The 12334-nt window shown below is 35.2% G+C and overlaps 1 pseudogene across 1 annotated transcript in view; it reads left to right on the top strand.

The window, feature by feature from the left end:
• Positions 1–362: 362 nt before the first annotated feature.
• LOC311606444 (glutamine--fructose-6-phosphate aminotransferase [isomerizing] 2-like) overlaps positions 363–12334 on the top strand; it is a 32924-nt pseudogene continuing 20952 nt past the window's right edge. The window contains exons 1-2 of the transcript in view: positions 363–374; positions 2045–2169. The product of the transcript in view is annotated as a glutamine--fructose-6-phosphate aminotransferase [isomerizing] 2-like (transcript). The remainder of the gene's footprint in view (positions 375–2044; positions 2170–12334) is intronic.

Genomic DNA, 12334 nt, shown 5'->3' with positions numbered 1-12334 from the left:
TTACATCACCTTAGACAATAACTTGGTCTTTGTGGTTTCAGTTATCTCGACACACAGTTGGCTCCATTTTTTTTGTTGTTGTGTAATGTCCCATTAATCACAGCTACATGTGTTCCCTGTCATGTGATTCATCATCTTATCCCGCCTGAAACCACTTCCATTCTCCAGGACTCAAGATAAACCCCTAATTTAAAGTGGCAGTGGCCATCCTTGGCTATCATAATGATGTAGCGTCAGTGAGGAGGGCCAATGGCAACAGGCACAAACCCCAGGCCTCTCAGTCGATTCAAATTATCCCCAGTGATTGCATTTGCCCTCTGGAACAGAGATCAGGTGTGACAGTTAAATGGTGAACGCTTCGAATGGAGCTGAAGGTATGTTGGAGTTTCATAACTTTCCTAAGCACCATTCATTTAAAACAAAAGATGGCAGAGTAAAGGCAATGAGGGACAGAAATGCAGAGGAAAAGCCCTGTGCTAGACAGGACCACGTGCTCGAATTTATCTTTGAATGCCATACATCTATGCTCTTGAACAAGTCATTTAATTACTTCGAATCTTATTTTTCTTTGATTGATAAAAATTAGGAACTTGAGGCAAGTAGTATGTGTTTATTTGTATATTCTCCTAAACTAATTTTGATGGATCTGGGAAATGGTAAAGGGAAACATTCTTTTAATGAAATATTAATAGCAAACGCATATACAGCATACTGAAATGTTTTGAATCATTAAAAGTTACTACTTGGGGATAAAAGCATCCCTGATCCTTGCTTTGGGAGATAGCTCGTTTCACCTATCAACCCTAGAATTTTCAGTTTAACAGAGTTCTTTTGATAGAATCCCCATACCAGTCAATGTTAATTTGCTGCTTCTGCCAACTTTCTCAAACAGCCAGAAATCCCTCCTTACTCTCTAGTCAATTATTTGTACAAATTAGTACCATAAAAATTTGCTGATATGAATTCTTGAAATTGAGTATCAGACTTTGGACATAACGTAAATGTTCAACTAAGGGAATTTCAACAACAAGGGGAATTTCCAGAGCCTTTATCAGTTGATAGAAACTTTATATTCACAGACCAATCACAGTTTTATAAAAAGTAATACTATTTATACAAATAGGACACACAGATAGGACTTTTATCATATCTTGACATGAATAGTTACAGAAACATTGCCCCTCAAAATCTGTTTATTGTGCTAGGCCAATTCATATATTTATTACAACTCATGACTCTTTAGATCATCATGTTTTCATTTTCATTTTTCTCTGCTAACGGGCTTAGCCTTTTGGTGTTTTGTGTAGCAATTTCTTCCTAATTAAAATGTCCTGTGCTTAGAAAGTAGGCAATACTTTCCTGGCTTGTGGAGGTAAACAACTCATAAGTCTCAGAGAATCCCTGATACTTAAAAGCTTCATCCTTAACTTTATAGAAACTAATGATAGCTTGGGGGGCAGAATACTAATAAAGCTAACTGCAAGTGCTATATAGAGGTCCAGTGTCGTAATTTCATCATCCATGACCCCTGCTGGGGTGGACTTTTTGGTACTACAGATGCCTTTGAATAATGTTTTTCTGTAAGTAACCTCTCATTCTTTATCCTCTAGGCACCCATAGCATGCTCACTACTCTACCAAGATAGTGCTGTTTGTGTGTGTGTTTGTGTGCATAGTTGGAGTAGAGGGTTGGTGTGCATGGTGCTTGCTTATGAGTTTGTGAGTACATGCACCTCTGCATGTGCAAATGAAACATTGAGTGTGTTCCTTTATGACTCTATGCCATGTTGCCTAGAGACAGGTCATGTAACCGAAAACTTGCCATTTTGGCTAGGCTACCTACTGGGATATGCCTCTTTCAATCACTCAATAATGGGGTTTCAGGTGCAAGCAAGTATGTATGTCTATTCACATGGGTACTTCAGATTCATACTGAGGTTGGCATGCTCTTACTGATCCATCTCTCCAGACACTGGTGAAATTATTTAGTTGGTCTAGCATTTGTGATCTCCCAAGTGTGAATGTGTTTTTTCACATTTCCCCAGGAAAAAGCTCAGAACATGATAGAATATGGATCTCACTCATTTGAAAGCACATCTCAAGGGATTGTCTCTAATGTTTGTGGCAAAGAAAATAAAAGTATCGTTCAGGGAAGGGCAAATCAAGAAAGGTAAACTTTTCACTCCTTCACTCCTTTCTTGAGTTTCATGATGAATTCTCAGTTGTCTTTTTTTTTTCTTTTTTTTTTTTTTATCTTATAAAGACAGTAATGAAACCTCAATTATCTACTGATTAAAGTAATCCAGGACAGGACATTGATCAGTACTAGGCTTTATAACATGCAAAGGAGCTGCTTCCATTTGGTTCCTAACAAATGATAAAACTGAGCCTTGGTTAAGTGATGTGTATAAACTCACACTTAACCTCTACATTGAGTTAAGCACCTTGTCCAGATTCTTGGCCCTGGTGTCTGCATACTTTCCATTACTCAGTTCCTACAGAACATAAACTGGAGGACTTAGAATCCTATGTGAAACTCTAAGAAAATCGCTTGACCTGTCTTTTCTTATAACCATTTTATTGCCTTCTATATGATCTTCAGTTGAAAACCATTTAAGGTGCAATGGAATATAGGAATCATTTATATCAAACATGACATGGCTGTGTGTGGCTTTTAAAAAGCTGGCTGTGGCTCCATAAATATCAATTCTTCTCAAATAGGGGGCAAGTCTTTGATTAAAGAAACACTTGAAAACATTTGTAGAAATTAATTTTTATAGCTATCACAACTAAAGTTTTATAGTTATCACAACTGGGTTTATAGTATTGGCATCTGTGATATGAAGGCCAAGGATTCCTTTAAATAACCTAAAATGAGTAGGAGAACCCTCTAAAACAAGATTCTATTGTAAAATGCTAAATATGTTAAATTCTTACTAGAAATAAATAAATACTCTCTTAGCATACATAATTACAGAAAATGAAGAAACATCCACTAGCACAATTTAAAAAAGCCATGAAATGAAAAGAGACAAAAGTAGTATGACTATTTTTAAAAATAATAAAATTTTCTTTTTTTTTAATTTTTACATATACATTTATATTATTACACATATTTACCATAAACTACCTGCATAAAGAAGAACCATGACACAATCAGGAATTATGTAAATGTTACATTCACAGTGTTTTGGCAATTTGTATTTGGCAACCTTCAAGAAAACATCTTTCCTATCTTGGTGTATCTAAAATTCTGAATATAAATCAGTTATTTATCATATCTCATCATTATCAATTTAAAACATCTATCTAGACCTAAAAACACTTTAAACCCTAAACAACTAAGCTTAATTGTAAAACTAAATTATCTGTTCTTCAACTTCATCAGAGACTTGAAAAGGAATAAAATTAATTACCTGAGTAAACAGGAAATGCAGACCAACCACTTCCAAATGAAATGACAGAGACAGTTTGCTGCCTGAATAGTCACCCAAAACTCTCTATAACATTGGAGTATCATCATCAGCCTTCTGGTCCATATATTTGACAAATATATTTGTGAGGTAAGAACTATTGAGGACTTACATTGTCTTGGCAGAGTTTGGCCACCAACTTTGCCTGCATCCAAGCTTGACCATTTTTAGGCAGAATTCTGCCTGTGGTAGAAATGTAGACATTTTTCCCAGTGTCTTGTTTGCCACATTTGAAGCCATTTCTTTAAGTAGTTTCTTTGATGTTCGTCATATTCTTTGAATTAGGCTGGGTGTTGCCAGGAGTTAACCTGTCTCATTGTCAATGAATCTTTAAAGTAATGAAAATCGTCTTTAAATACAATATTTGTAGGTCTCTGAGGTTTTTGAAGACCCTGTCTAACTATTTTACCTTATCTTTCTACAGAATCATATCTCTCTGTTAAGCTTAGGATATATATTATTGTGATAAAGATAGACTAATAATTGACATGACCATGATTTGACCAGTTAACAACTTGTATATCTTACTTACACTAAACAGCCTGAAATAACACTTTCAAAGTGTTGGAAGTAAGCCTTGTATTATAATGGGGTTGGATGTATACAATACCTCATATTAGAGTAGAAATATATAGAATGTGTGTGAAGAATAATCTTAAATTTGGTCCCTTACAAAGGTATTATTCATCCCAAATCAACTAGAAGAAATCTTAAGAGAACAAGATCCATTTCTCTTATGGGGGTTGGGTAGGTTTTTGGTTGCTTTCTTGGGCTATAGATGCTTATTTTCATTGGGAGATGGTTACTATTGGCCATATGTACAGAGAGAATGAGGTTGGAGTAAGGGATGTCTCACTTTTCCTTTATCTTTCTTAGATTTGGAGACAGTGGTTGAAAAGGAAGAATGAGAATATAGAAAGTTATAGAGATGATAGGACAAAAAGTAGATTAGTGAATTTACTCTTCAACTTAATTCTTTAATTGTTATTTACAAGGTCATTTTTAATTCACTGGCTTATAGTTTTATATATAGATGCAAAATAAGAGTAATGTTGACACATTAGAATAAATTCTTAAAATTATATATTTAGAAAAATAGAATCACATATATAGCTATTTCTATATATTTTATTAGAACATTTCAGTAACATAAATACTCTAAATTACACAAATTAATATTTAGAGCTATTGGCATAACAAAAACTATAATATGACATTGTAGAATAAGGGGAAGAGAAGCATATAAAAGATCAAGAAGATCACCGTACTGAGGCAGAAAAAACAAAGACTAACACATTGTTGAATTTTTAATTTTCTTCTCTGGGAGAAAAGATGACCCTAGAAGATGGAAGGAAGAAGATGGAAGGAATTGCTACTTTTTTAAAAGTTGAGTCAATCATGAAGCTTTGTTGAAATGTGTTCTCTCTCTCTCTCTCTCTCTCTCTCTCTCTCTCTCTCTCTCTCTCTGTGTGTGTGTGTGTGTGTGTGTGTGTGTGTGTGTGTGTGTCTGTGTGCGGGTGTGTGGTGTGTGTGTGTCTGTGTGTCTGTGTGTGTTTTAAGATATGAAAAGAGCTTAAGCGAAGAGATAGTGAGATGGAATTATTATTCCAAAGGTGCATTTTGTCTTTTCGTCATGACAACAAAAGTTATGGATATTGATCACAGAAAATACATCAAAAGTTAGACTAAGAGCATTTGCCTTGTGACCTTTAAGAGCTGGGAGAGAAATTTCAGGATTCTTTTGTTTTCTTTTTACTTTCATTGTATATACCGGTAAGTTCAGGTTTACCATTATTTGAAGTAAAACTAATCACAACAGAGTAGATCGCTGTGGAGGAGAAAACCGGGAGGTTTATTTTGGTAGCATTTAATCTGTGACTATTTCTAAACATTGGAGGGATTGCAGAGGCCCTTGAATTATTTAAGTCTTCATGGGATAAATTAGACATTGAGGTGGACATTGCAAAGTCGTCAGTGTGAGGGCAGAACCTAAAGGGGTTTGTTTAATAAGCTGGAGGAAACATTCACAAGGATCAGTCTATGAACTAAGCCCTAGTACACCTCAGTGCATACAAATGGAAAAAACTGGCAAGGGTGCCAAATACAGTAACTCCAAAGAAGAAATTATGAAACCATAAAATTAAAATGTAAATAGGGTATTTTATAATCTCCAGGGTGATGACAAAACTGTCTCGGTGGACACTTTGCTATTTCCCAAGAGCAGAAACATGTCTTAATTTTCAAAATATAAATACTGGCTCAACTTGAATAAAAATGTACTTTATTCCAAAATACACTGAATTTACCTAAAAATGACAAATATGTCTGTTTTTATGAATTAATAACATATATGAATAATAGCCTCTAAGAAGAAGGAATGGTTAGATAAAACATTTATCAAAATAATGGTCACTATAAAATATTTTTCAAAAAAAGTAAGTATTCTACACAAGGTCAAATAATATAGTAAGGAGACAAGAAAATAACGTGTAAAGTATCATATTAATTTATTTAACTATGAAAATATAAACCAAGTATGCATACATAGATTGGTTATAAAACGAGGAAAAATGGACTTCAGAGTAGAACATTTAAATACTATGTTTTGACAATGCATTATCAGTTAAATCACATATCTGCTTATATTCCCATGTTTACTTCTCTCATTATTTAATTTTATTTTGGTTGCTTACTACTTGATGAGCTCATACATCTACACAATATATTTTGATACTATCTACTCTCCTTTGCCTCACTTCTCCAGGAGCCCTGCCATGTGGTTTCTTAACTTCATATCTTGCTTTTTCCTTTATAACTCACTGACTCCAATGAGTCCTGCCCATTTGTGCATGGGTATAAAACAATCCACTGATGCAACCTTGACAAGACCTATCCCTGAAGAAAATGGCCTCTTTTTTTTTTTTTTTTTTTTTTTTTTAGCAGCCATCAATTTCCAATAGCTACCAGCTATGGATGGGCCTTGGGAGGCTCTCCTCCGTCATGCTAGAATGTCAACTCTATTGACCTTGTGTCGGCAGAAAGAGTAGCTGGGAGTTCATGACCCTGGCTCAGAAGGGTATTTCAGCAGTCTTCTGTGATTTCTGGCTCTTCCAGTCTTTCTGCCCCCTCTTCCATGATTTTTCCTGAGCCTTGGGCTACAGAATGATATGGCTGTCCCAATGAAGCTGATAACCCCACAGTCACTTATTCTCTACATTTTGACCTGTGATTCCCTGTGTTAACCTTTGTCTGCTGTAATGAGAAGCCTTCCTGATAGGAAATGAGAGCTGCACTAATCTATGAATATAAAGGTAAGTATGTATAAGGTAGTTTGATGTCATGTCCCTTTAGCAAAATAACAGTAATAGGCTGTCTCAGAGGGCACATGACCTTCTCCACTACATGCTCCTAGCTAGATTTTCTTACCTATGAGAAGGCCTTAAATCCCATCGGAAATGTCTTAGTTACCCCACCCCATCATATTCACGTCACTATTGCACCAACGACCTAATCTTGCCAGGCCAGTCATTACTAAAGCATTCAGAATTGATGAGCTGGGTAAGACTGTTAATTTTCCTCCCTCCCCCCCCCCCCAGTGACCTGCTTAGCACCTCTTAGGACTGTGAAATTGACTCAGCATGGAAGAAGTTTCTATATTAACACTTGCTTGATTTCTCCTTATCTCATGACATGTGTCTGGTGTGTTCAGCAGTAGGGTCTTACAACTAAGTTCTGGTGAGTGACATCGAGTAATAATAGTATCCTATATTGTTTTGTGTTGACTCCTCCGATCAACAACTTAAAAAGAAGTATGCCAAACCCGATACCAGATTTTTGTTTGATCACCTGTGTAAGGTAACCATACATATATAAGTGTAACAACTCATGCAAAAAGAGACCATGAATTTAAAAAAGAGCAAGGAGGGAAATATTAAGGGTTTGGAGAGAGGAAAGGAAAGAAAAGAAAATGATGTGCTTATGTTGTAGTCTCAAAATATAAAAAGAAAATGATTGTTTGATATATATATATATATATATATATATATATATATATCATGAAGACACATATATATTTATGTTTGTGTATATATTGCCCAGATGAGATTAGCTTGGTGAGTAAAGATACTTGCCCAAGCCTAATAATATGACTTCAATTCTCATGACCCATATGGTGAATGGAGAGCACTGACTTTATCAAGTTGTCTTCTAACCTCCACATGAGGGCATGGAGCACTCCTGAGTACATGAATGACTGCTGTTTATATGTGAATATTTATACTTAGTATGTCTCTATATAACTTTTTAAAGCACTTTCTTGTTAGCTGCCCATTTCCTAGCACTCTGCTTCGCCATAGCCTCCATTTTCCTTTCTTACTTATACAGTTCCCTGTGATTAAAGTGTATTTTAAAATTTACAATAAATTCTGAGTGAAATTGTGTATTTTTCTATAACAATACTATAAAATATAATACATTATTATGGTCACAAAATATGTTAGTTTTCTTTTATTATTGTGTCTAGGATGATATTCATGGCATAATAGATAATTTAAACTGTATTCTATTAAACTAGCCCATATTTGAATAATCCTCTCATATTTCTAGTGTGGTTCTCTGTCCAATGCCACTGCAATTGTGAGAGCTTTTATGGGTTCTATATTTTACAAAAGGGTATTTTCTCATGGGATTTATTGCTCAACTGTAAGAATTGCTTTTCAGTGATGAACTCACCCCAAGCAAATAAACATGCAAGGAAAGACTGGAAACTGGTTCAGTTTGCCACCCCCAAGACTTAGCTACAAAAACTATCATGAACTATTTTACTTTCTACTATTATAAAGCTGTATTAGTGAAAAAAGACTAAACCACTTTATCATCATTCCTTTTGAATATGAGTATGGGATTTTTGCTGTAGCAGCAGCACCAGGAGTTATGAGTAATAAAACTTTCCCTCAAAAGACAGGGACTCACACAGCCATGTAGCTTGTCGAGGTGTTGGATGCCAGGTACATCCAGGAAGTCCTCTGTTGAAATGGGGATACTTGAATATATTTGGGGAAAAGGGTGAGGAAGATGGGAATATCCCTCTGAGAATGCAATACTTTAGTTTAAATGAGTATAATGGAGAAAAGAATAAAATGTACAGAAATGAAGGCATGCTTTACGTTCTGTTTAACAGGCTAAAGACAGGGCTTTCCCTATTAGGGTTAAGGTGATGGGAGACAGTCACCACACCAGATATAGCTGCTAGTGTGTTACTAGGAACAATATTGCTATTGCTATTGCTACAGGGCTATTATAGTTACAACTAAATTTTATCAGCATATGCATGAAGCCTCAAGAAACAGCTATCAAGCTTCTTGACTACAAATATGAGGACCACTGGCACCATATTTATTTTCCAAGTCAGGCCTTCTGAAACATGCTTTTGTAAACCCAGCCTTAGAGATGTAAATATCCTTAATGCTCAGCCAATCAAGCTGAGTCCTCAAGTCAAGAGGAGACTCTGCCATAGAAGCAAACCACAGACTAACCATGGTAAAAATTTGTTGTCCATTGCATGTAAAAAAAAGATCCTCCTCAAGACCCCCGTAACAAAAGTGTATTGGGAAAACTCCAATTGTTACAGTCAGTCCCTGGCACACACCGATTAGGGTAAACACATTCTTCGTGAAAGTAAACACAAAATCAAGTTCACAAGCTCTTTCACTACCTTAAATTCCATCAGGATATATCTTCGTCTTCCAGACTTCTTTGAAATGTAATTTTATTGAGTATTTGGAAGGTTTATTTCCATTTAAAACAATGAAAGATAACCTGTTATAATATTTTCTGTGTCAAACAAAATGTTTAGTTTACACAGATGCACTTAATGAAATGTAAATGTCTTCACAACTAAGCTGTATTTTTAAATTGGTGGTAGCATGTTTTAAAAGTAAGTAACCACAGAAGAACATTGGTTGTTAGTGGTTATTTTTTTCATTGTTACTGAAAGTAGCACAACTGTCTTAGTCAGAGTTCCTATTGTTGCGATAGAAACACTATTACCAAAAAGCAGGCTGGGGAGGAAAGGGTTCATTTGACTAATTCTTGCAGATCATAGTCCATCATTGGAGGAAGTCAGGACAGCAACTCAAGCAGAGCTGAAACCTGGATGCAGGAGCTGATGCAGAGACCGTGGGTGGTTGTTGTTTACTGGCTTGCTCTCTGTGGCTTGCTCAGTCTACTTTCTCCTAGAACCTAGTCCACGGATGCCAGCACCCTCAATGGTCTGATCCCTCCCCCACCTCTACTGATGACTAATTGAGAAAATGTCTTAACAGATTGATCGCCAGGAGGCATTTCCTCAGCTGAGGATCTTCCTCTCTGATGACCGCACACTGTGTCAAGTTGTTGCACAAAGCTAAACAGTGCAAAAACCTTGTGGGTGAAATGGGCTAGTATTATGGCAGGAGAGTAAAAAACAGCAAGATCGGTATAGGGGGAAAAGCCTGTAGGCAGAACTTTTGGAGATTTCTCTAACAGAGACACATATCAGAGAAAGCATGCACCAAAAAAAAAAAAAAAAAAGAACAGAATATGCATATATGGATGGAAGATGGTAGAAAGTACATTAATAACTCATAAAGCATCAAAGATGCGCATGGCCCAGGAGCATTTTAGTTTCTAACATGTCTCTGCTTTTCCACCCACTGACATTCTTCTGTGTGCCCTTGTATGTCTTATTAGAATATCAACTTCAACCACTGTTCACATGTCTCAGGGCCATCCAATTGCTCTGGAGTACAAGAATATGGAATCTGGAAATTTCAGCTATTTCCTCCAGACTCCTGTCCATATGTATACTATTAGAATTGAGCTCTGAATGACATTGTTGACAATGGAGGACTAAAGACCTCCAAATACTCTGCATAAAGTAATAAGCACACTGTCATCATGGTTGTGATCCAATATTTTGTATATTCTGGTACCACAATGATAAAAAAAAAAATTAAAAGTATGTGCCAAAACACTCTTAAAACTGGAAAATTATTCTAAAGAAATTCTTAAATAATTGATGAATCTAAAAAGAACTCACAAGGAAAATAAGGAAAGAGGTTGAGATAAATGTAATGTAACAAATTACATTAAACTCTTGGACTACAGTAAAAGTCAAGCTTTTTGTTTTACAGGTCTGCCTTAGAAACAGTTCTGCTATTAGTTCTATTAGTTGATTTAGTTGATTGTGGCTGTGCTTGTTTGACTAAGAATGGCTCCTATAGTCTCATATGTATAAGAAATAACAATACAAAGTTGCCAATGAAATAAGGAATTAAAGATTTTTGACCTTCCTTAAGTAATAGAGTGAATTTTAGATACCATCAAAAGTCCCAACAATAGAAAGTGATAGTGAAACAATTTTATATCAATTCAAAATAGAAAACTATTGCTTGAAAAGATGATATAAAATAAACACATTTTCAAATCCAGTATTTGATAATGATATAATGCCTAAAATATGAAGAATGTGCAGTTGCCAGCTGGAATGCTAAATTTGACTTTCAGGTTTTGGCTGGCATTAATAAAGACAGTTCTAGTGTCTAAAAAAAAAAGAATATTTTCAACTCAGAAATATAGAGAAACTCAAATAGCACCTCATTCTGCAAAACAGACACTATAAAGAATACAGAAGGATTGGTGATTGAGAAGTACTTCATGGGAAAGGCAAAAATAATAAGTAAATCTCTCGTGTTAGTTTTAGAGCAATGGGAGTATTTAGTTTGACACCATAAACTGTGGGTTTGTTTTGTTAGACATATGTCTAATCTCATATAATTCCCAAAGTCAAGATGAAAGGTAATATAATGTATAGATTTTAGTGGCTATCAAAGTTAAAGTGGAGCAAATGTGAAGGAATTCTCTGAGGGAGATTAGATACTTGTGAAAAACATAAGTATATTTAAAACTACTGCACCTCCTACTGAAATTGGCCTTGAATTTACAATATAAAAATATGAAATATGAAAAAATAAATGTGATAGAATTAATAAAATGAATACAGTACCAACCATCCAATTTAATAGTCTAAAATTATGGACAAAGATCTCCAAAGATGACATAGTAATAACCGGTTTGCACATAGACAAAAATATCACTAATTATCATTAAATTTCAAATAAAAATTGAAAAACATTTTTCATGTGCTAGAATAATTAGTATAAAAAGAAAAAGTGCTGCTGAGGACGACAAGAACACAGAGCCTCATACATTACTAGTGGGAAAGGAAAATTATACATCCAGTTAGCAAAACAACTTAGCACCTTCGCAAAACCTTATCCTTGATGCTGTTAAGTGGTCTAGGAAACATACTTGTGGACAAACATCCAATGAAAAATTGAAGCATATATCCTTATAAACAACTATTCAGAGATGTTGGTATTATTTAAGTCGGCTAGGCGATGAATGGATAGTGCAATGTAAAGCCTATTCAGTGGCATATATTTGTCAACAAAAGGATAAGATTCTGATGAATGCAACACTATACAAGAATCATGAAGATAACGAATGGTAGAAATTTCACATGGTGTGAAAATCTAGTGAGATATTTGTATAAAACATTCAAAACAGTTTGGTGTACTGTAACTGCACCCTGGTTTGGAAGTCATATCTGTGTGCGCACTAATAATCTATGATGGTGGCTATAGTTTACATAATTATATACTCAGAACGGCTATAGGATGCCAGTGTAGTGATTTTGATTACGGCGTCAGTAAATTTTCTTTACCTTACTTTGTGATGACAATCAAGACTCTTCTCAGTATTTGCCAACAAGAAATATTTTTTTTCTCAAAAATCTCAGGCTCTCTTTTTACTCTGCAGCCA

Source organism: Acomys minous, assembly GCF_964271855.1.
Source record: "Acomys minous genome assembly, chromosome: 10".
In the NCBI taxonomy this organism is placed as follows: domain Eukaryota; kingdom Metazoa; phylum Chordata; class Mammalia; order Rodentia; family Muridae; genus Acomys; species Acomys minous.
The sequence above is the reverse complement of the archived record's forward strand: the minus strand, read 5'-3'. Positions and strand labels throughout refer to the sequence as shown.